This window comes from Manis javanica, chromosome 5, assembly GCF_040802235.1.
Source record: "Manis javanica isolate MJ-LG chromosome 5, MJ_LKY, whole genome shotgun sequence".
NCBI classification, from domain to species: Eukaryota; Metazoa; Chordata; class Mammalia; order Pholidota; family Manidae; genus Manis; species Manis javanica.
Genome location: NC_133160.1, coordinates 18,632,431 through 18,640,622, shown reverse-complemented (window position 1 = coordinate 18,640,622; position 8,192 = coordinate 18,632,431). Strand labels below are relative to the sequence as shown.

Here is an 8,192-nt window from a genome sequence, read left to right as displayed (position 1 = left end):
AAGGGGGTAGAGTTGGGCTTGTAGGAGGGAGATTTTCACTTTATTTTATTTAATTTCATATTGTTTATACTTTCAAAAACAAGCATGTAGCACATGTTAAGTTAAAGCACCTAGAATATTTTAAAATAAATATTTAAAACATTTTTTAACTCTTTAGAAGCAAAAGATGAACTTTTGGAAAAATGATAAGATTTGCACCATTTAATGTAGAATACAAGACATGACAGACTCTCATCAATCTCCCTTTCATCGCATGTGTGCTTTGAAAGCAAAATTGATGAGTGGGCCTGGGTTTGAGGTTGAACTCGCCTAGTCCCCTAGATCCTGGGTTCCCTAAACTGCCCCTGCTGGGTATGGTGCAGGGACTGAGCCTGGGCCTGCAGCTCCCCACATCTACCCAGTGTGGGCCTCCCAGGGCCCCCCACCACACGCACCTCTCAGCACCTGCCCTGGTTGCCAGGGAAACGGCCTTTTATTGAGTAGAGCCATCCCCAAACCCAGCCCAGTGATTTGTCCTTGTCTAATTATTATTACTCTTTGCATTTCTCCTTTGGATGAGTAATGGGGGAGGGTCGGGAGGTGGGAGGGCACAGGAGCCGAGGAGTAGTGATTTGTGGGCTTGGCAGCTCATCTTTGAGAGGAGGACATTTATCTTTCTGGAAGCAGAAAACAGCCCAATGGAGATGAGTTCAACAGTTCCTGTGTGGATCTGTGTGCCCACATACTTGTCAGGAGTCATCTGCCCGGAATGTGCGTGCACGTGGACTCATGGTGTGCGAATGTGTGCCGGGTGCGTGCATAGCTAGCAGACCTCTCGGAGCCACGAACCCCGTGGGTGTGGTTACTGTGTGCTCACCGTGAACAGCTCCTAGAGCTGTGTGTGGGTGCATCTGCCTCTGTGTGCACCCTTCATACTGAGTTATGTAACCTAGGTTTGCCCGCTTGCGTGCATTCCAGTGACAATGTTGTACATGTTGTAAACAAAGCAAGGGAACCCTGTATGTGTGCCCATCTGCCTATGTACATGTTGGGTACATTGCTATCAAATGTGCTTGTGCCTTTGTGTGTCTCTCCGTGTACATGGACTACATGGTGTTTTCAACCGGGGACTTGTCCTCACGGGGCTAAGGGCTGTGCACATGTCTGCGTGTGAGCACATTGTGTACATTGTTATGGAAATGTAGTTATGAAATCAAATTATGAAAACTAGACCCATGAGTCTTAGTGCTGCCCTTTAATCAGAGACACCCACCTTCGAGGAAGACATGGGGTTGGGTAAATTCATAGGTGTGCACACCACATGTTTTGATAGCTGGGACGGATTGCAAAAACGTCCTCACTCCTTGCTTCTGCCTCAATCCATGCCCTTTGGATGTGACTTTGCAGTTTCTCCTCCTAGAAGCTGAGGTCTGTTTCCCCACTGCCTGAAACTGGCTGCACTTGAGACTTGCTTTGGACAACAGAGCCAGGTGGAAGGGACAATGAGCCTGTTCTGAGTCTAGGCTTCAAGATGCGTTGCAGCTCCCTGGCTGTCTTATTCCTCTGCCCAGCTGTCACATGCACAAGCCCGAGCTAGCCTGGTGGACCATGAGGGGCCAATAGCGAGCAGAAGGAGAAGAGCCCAGGTATCCAACTGAGGCCAACTGAGCTCGACACATTTGAGAGTCCAACTGCAGCTACCAGCTTTCCTGGCTGTTGGTCAGAGACGCAGGAGCAGGCACTGATGACCCACAGACCTGTGAGCAACAATAGTTGTTTTAAGTCTCTGCATATTGGGGTGATTTGTTATGTAGCTTTATTGTGATAATACACAACTGGTGAAAGCGAAAACCCTTCATGGACAGCTAGCTACACACACAGAGAAAGCCTGTATACAGATCTACATGTAGGATGGGTAGCTCTGCATACTAGGATTCTTCACTAGTTATCCAAATTACCCCTCAATTTGGAAGCTTAACACAGCAAACATTTATCTCACAGCTCCCATGGGTCAGAAATCAGGGCTGGGCTTCTTTGAGTGCCTCCAGCTCAAGGTCTCTCATGAAACTGTTGGGGCTGCTGTCCCATGCTGGGTAAAGCCTCCTTCTGTTGGGAGCCTGAGGGTCCCCGTCCCTCCTCAGCTTCAGGATACATGCCTGGAGCCCCAGTCGGGAGGCCCACTGCAGGGGATTCCTTTCTAGACAGAATGTCTCAGCTCCAGTGCCAGGACCAGGACTCTGGAGAAACGAATGTTTATTTCTATCAAAAAGCATATACACGTACACATGGGTGTGCATCGCAGTTTGATTCATAACGACCCAACCCAGAAAAAATCCAAATGTGTGTACCGGGAGAACAGATAGATGGTGGCATATTCCTTCATTAGAATATTACCCAGCAGTGAAAATGAAATATTACCACAGAGAACACCACGAATTTCGTGGACAGAATGTTGAGCTAAACAAGCTGGAAATAAAAGATGCTATAATGTGAGTCCATTTATGTCAACTGCCAAAAACAGGCAATGTAACCTGTGACCAGAGTGTGGGAGGGGCTTGCTCTTGTGGGGGGGTGGCTGGAAGAGGAGATGAGGGGCTTTGGGGTCCTGGTAATGTTCTGTTCCTCCCTTTAAAACTCTGGGTGCTGGTGTCATGGATGTGTTCACTTGGTGAAACTCCACACTCACGGCTTTCGGCCTTTCCTGTACGTATGCTACACTTGAATAAAATGTGTCTTGAACAAAAAGTCATACTAGAGAAAGTGAACAGTGGGGGACTGGGGGCATGTGGGGGAAGAGAGAGGTGACAGAGCTGGCACATCAGCAGGAACCTGATCATGTTGGGACTGAGAAGCCAGGTTAAAGATGCTGAGCTTTCTCAGGTGAGCAGGGGAGCGGTGGGGAGGTGCACAGGGGCAAAGCACATTCAGGCGTTCGTGGCAGAACTAAGGCCAGGAACTGGGGCTGAGGGGGGATGCTGGGGGGGGGAGCAGCTGGGAGGTGGGCTAGGAGGTTCTTGGCACCGTCCTGGGGGAGACAGTGGAGGCCTGAGCTCAGGGAAGGCAGAGGGGATGGAGGGGAGTTCGGGTGGCTTTGAGGGACACCTAGGAAGTTGAGTTGACAAAGCTGGGAGAAGCCTGGGCAGGGTGGGGAGGGAGAGGGCAGTGAGGGAGGAGGAGACACCCATATTTCCTGCAAAGCCCATGAGGATAAGAGCTCCCCGGGCATTTGGCTGCGAACGTAGACTTTAACCCCTGCCTAGGGTTGGGAGGCCACTCTGAGGCTCTAAAGGTACCTGCCTGCTGAACTTCCAGAAAGGCAGGCAGAGCCTTAGCGGCAGAGAGCTGGGTTTGACCCCTCACCACATTAGGGACTCCCCAGTGTGCCAGACTGTGTCTGACCATGTCCATCAGGCTGGCAGCAACTTCCTTCCCTTTTCTCCTGTCTTCCAGCCTAAAGATGAAAACTTTCTTGAAGTATAAGCTACATAAAATGAAACTCGTACATTTTAGGTTTAGAGGTCTCTGATTTCTAACAAATGTATACACACCTGTGCAAGCCCTACTCCAACCCAGAGGGCGTTTCCATGACTCTGGAAGGTTCCCTCCAGTCCCCTCGCACATCCCCCACCCGTCCCTCACCGTCCCACTGCCATTGATCTGATTCTTACCACTTTCCTCAAATCAACTTTTCATTTGCTTTTGTGTTTGCAAGTCTGTTTCTTTTCTTCTTTTTCTGTAGAGCACATACTTGTTGGTAAAACAATATTCATTTTTCTACCGTCTACCTTCTTTAATCATTGTTGATAATGGCCAGATAAGATACATACACACAAACACACACACCTACACATACATACACATTTACACACACACAACACATTCACACTTAGATTTACACACATGCATGCATGCAATACACCAACTTACACATAAACACACATACATTTTAGGTTAAGGAAACTTTTGCGAGGCTCAGCAAGACTTAGGTCGAGGTAAGGCCAAAAACAGTCTTGTTTTGACTGAAACCCTTCATGTTAGTGCACACACAAACACACGCACGCAGCTTCTGAAGCCAAGACCCATTTGCTACCTCCTGCTCCCCGACAGAGTCAGAGCAAGAAGAGAAAAATAGGAATTCTTGCCCTGTCTCAAAAGTAAAAGGGACAAATTAGTTTCTTGTCAGTGCACTGCAATAAATACATTGTCATTTTTATCCCCCAGTGAATCATAGTCTCCATTTCTCCCATAACTATTATACAGTCTGCTGGCACTATATCATTTTTTGGTAATTTTATTTTCACCAATTGTTTTATGAAATTTTTGAGTTTTATGGACACTAAAACAAATCTAGCCTGCGAGTGTTATAGCCCTTTAAATCATCAGCAGGAAATCTCAAGGTTCCTCCAGACTGTGGCGGAAGGAGGCTTTAGGAAAGAAAGATTGCCCCTAGCTTATAAACTGAGCAAAAACCTAGAGATAAGTTTGTAAAAGGGACATAGATCACAGCGGGTGAGAACTGGGGTGTAAAACATCTCCCTGCTCAGCTCGTATAAGAATAAAAATGGACTTTTATTTAGCAGAAACACTAAAGTAGTTGGAGGGAAGGACGCACAGGTCTTCCCTGCTTTCTTAGCCACCACAGCCCTGTTTTCCTCTCAGGCTGGGTGAGCCCTGTGTCAGCTGCTCACAACCAGGGAGAACCGCTGAGCCACAGACCACCCTGGGGAAGGTAAGCATGTTCATGATATCCGCACAAAGCACCCCTCCCCACCCCCTGCAAATGTCCAAGTCGCACCCTTGGGATGAAAAACAGGATAAAAAGTAATTTTAGAGCACAGTAGAAAATAAAATCTCAAGAAGATGCGAATAGCTGAATTGATTTGGAAAAAGGTTTGCCTTACCAAGTATTAAAACGCATTCTGAAGCTACCATAATAAAACCAGTATGTTACTGGCATAAGACTAGACAGGAGAATCAGTGGAATGAAGTAGATAATCCTGAATAAGAACTGAGCCCATGAAAAATGTAGGTTCACATATCAGTAGAAGAGGGATGGATTATTCAGTGTCATCTGTAAACCTGGCCATTCGGAAAACAGTCAATTTAGATTGTCATCTCATTCTAGAGACTAAAAACTAAAAACTAGATGGGTAAAATAGTTGAAAGTGAGAAACAAAACAATAAAAGACAAGAAGAAAGTATAAAAACAATAATTTGATCTCTGGAATGAGGAGGGTTTTATCCATGACCTTGGATAGAACTGACAAGGAAAATGACAGACAGATTTAGCTTCTAAAATGTTTATATGTATTTCAAGACATATTCCCTAAGTTAAGGTTTAAAGTCAAAGTGACAAAACTGTTTTACAGTTATGGTAGCCTAAGATTAATGTATATACATTCATAAAGAAAACACTGGCACTTAATAGAATGGGTAAGGGCTAAAACCTTGTAATTCACTGAAGAACAAATATCTCTAAGCATGCATTTCCAACTGAACTGGTTGTGATGGTCAATTTTATGTGTCACCTTGACTGGGGCATAGGTGCCCAGGTATGATCAAACATTATTCTTGATGCATCTGTGAGGGAGTTTCTGGATGACATTGACATGTGAACTGATAGACTGAGTAGAACAGATTGCTCTCCCCATTATGGGAGGGCCTCACCCAATCAGTTGAAGGCCTGAAGAGACTAAAAAGGCCGATCCTCCTGTGAGTAGGGGAAAACTCCCCTTGCCTGAGTGCTTTTGATTTGGGACATAAGTGATTTCCCCCACCCTCACCCCCCCACCTTTGGATTTGAACTAGAATAGCAACTCTTTCTGGGTCTTGAGCCTGCAGACTTTCAGACTGGAACTATACCATCAGCTCTCCTGGGTCTGCAACTTGCTAACTGCAGATCTGGGGCCTTGTCAGCTTCCGTAATCATATGTGCCAATTCCTTATAATGAATCTTGTTTTCTGTATCTCTCTATCTCCATGTCCTATTGGTTCTGTTTCTCTGGAGAACCCTAAAAAACTAGTCATCAAAGAAGTGTAAACTAAAGTCCCAATGATAGGCTAGTTTTTCCCCTGAGTGATTGTGGATTCTCTTGGGTCCTCTGCATTGGCATCTAGACACTGTCCAGACTCCTCCAGCTTAAACAAAGCCTCTCTTTAGTCCCATAATCCTCTCAAACCGTGAGCCTCTCTTGTCCCTTTCATAGCTCAGGTTCTTTAGACGGCCCTCCAAATGTACATCTGCCTTCTGTGCCATCTGATCACCAGGCACTTCAACCAGGTTCCCCGCCCTCCTCCGGCAGACCCGAGGTCTTATCAGCATTTCTGTGCACAGCCACACAACTGCAGGGGGCGCCGTCTGCATAGCCTTTGATGTAAATGATGCCCAGCTGTGTAATACAGATGCCCTGCTAGAAATCTATGGGGCCCTTCAGCCTTCTCCTCATGAGGGTTTTGGGTGCATTTTACTGCAGGCAGGTGGAGATGAGGTTGTATGGAGATAGAAGAGAAGAGCTCCTGAGACGAAGACCCTCCAAGCAGGCTTTTAACCAGCATTTCTGTTCCACTGTGTGCAGGTAAATGGGTACATGTCTTCTAAAAGGTTGTTTCTGGTTGTCTGTCTCAGGTAGGAAACAGAGGTTCCAGAGAACCAGCCTTTTTGTTTTTATTTGTTTAACTTTGTGTTTAAAAAATGTAGCAGATATTCAGTTAACCCTTGGAAAACATGAACAAGTTTTCCCCCTTCTCCTCACTCCCCACTTGTCTGCACACCCCCTCCTCATCTTTGCCGATGTGCACATCACAGCATGGGTGCACGGGAAGGCTGCAAGCTCTGCCACTTGGACCCGTGTTAGCCTGGTTTCAAAGTCTGTCATTTCTCCTCTGGACCCTTGTCACCTCCAGCCTGCTCTCTACCCAGCAGCCAAAGGAGCTCTCTAAGACACATTACTAAAATCCCATCACCACCCCAGTTTAGAAGCCTTTGGAAGCTTCCATGTGCATAGAAGACACAATTCCGACTCCTTCCAGGCCTTGCTCCTTGCCCGTCTTTGCAGGCTCTCTGTCCTGCCTTCCCCCAGTACAGTCCGGCCCAGCCACATTGGCCTTGGTCATGCTTCCCAGACACATAGCACTTGCCCATGGCGGGACCTCTGTCCCTGTCTTCTGCCTCTACTGCTCGTCCCCCTGCTCATCCCCCTGGGCTTCCTGGGGCTGGTTCCTTTTCACGGCTAGGGTCCAGATGACCTCACCTCACCAGTGGGGTTGCTGGGCAGGCCGCTGTCTAAGCAGCTGTGGGCACCCTGTGTATTCTTTATCTGAATTTTCTGTTGGTTCCCTCTTCAGCATTCACCTCGGTGTGCGCTTTCTAAAGCATAGATTGGCTACTTGCTTGTGTCTTGCCTGAATGTCCATCAGAAGGAAGGTGCCGCGAGGACAGGAGACTGCTTGCTCATGGTGGCACGCTTAGCACCTACCAAGCTCTTGGTACACAGCAGACAATATGCATGTTTGACAAACTGATTGATGGAGAATAAATGAATGAGATAAAGTGGTTGGAAAACACTGTGGCTTATGAAAAGCACACCTCCCCTCCCCTCAGCACTCATAAACACGTGACCCTGGAAAGGCATGGTTTCCAGGAGGGGGCGGGGGTAGGAGGGGGCGGGGGTGGGAGGGGACCGGGCAGGCAGGGGTGGTCAGTGGTGGAAGGTCTGCGGAGCAGGGGGCAGCTTGTACCAGGTGTGTGATTGACTTACTCTTGGGTCTCCCGCTATGCTCTGCAGCTCTATGCGCACAGGACTCGTCTGGCTACAAGGCAGCGTCTGGTGCAGTAGGTCTGGGGTGTGGCCTGAGATTTGGCTTTTCTAACCAGCTTCTGGGTGATGCTGAGGCTTTTGGTCCAGGGGCCACACTTAAGCAGCGGGACCCAGTCAACAACCAGGTGATACCACCATTAGGGAAGCAGTTGGTTTGAGAGGAGAGTGCTTCTGTAAACCTGTTTCCTCCTCTGTAAAATGGGAATAATAATATGGGCACCTTTGAAATGTTTTGAGGAACAAAAAAGTTGTGAGTGGATGTAGTCTTTAATATGCTGTATAAAAAGGAAGCTCCATGTAGCCCTTAGAACATGGTTTGCTATTTTACAGGGCATGGCTTTTGATAGACAAGCGTAAAGGAGGAGAATAATTTGTTAATCTAGGTTCAAAATTATC

General features: G+C 47.2%; 1 long non-coding RNA gene across 1 annotated transcript in view; it reads left to right on the top strand.

Annotated features, from left to right (window-relative positions):
- The first annotated feature begins 4,501 nt into the window (after positions 1–4,501).
- Positions 4,502–8,192, top strand: part of LOC140849754 (uncharacterized) — a 57,275-nt gene continuing 53,584 nt past the window's right edge. Inside the window, exons 1-2 of the long non-coding RNA XR_012131938.1 lie at positions 4,502–4,708; positions 6,453–6,554. This is a non-coding gene — a long non-coding RNA (uncharacterized lncRNA). The remainder of the gene's footprint in view (positions 4,709–6,452; positions 6,555–8,192) is intronic.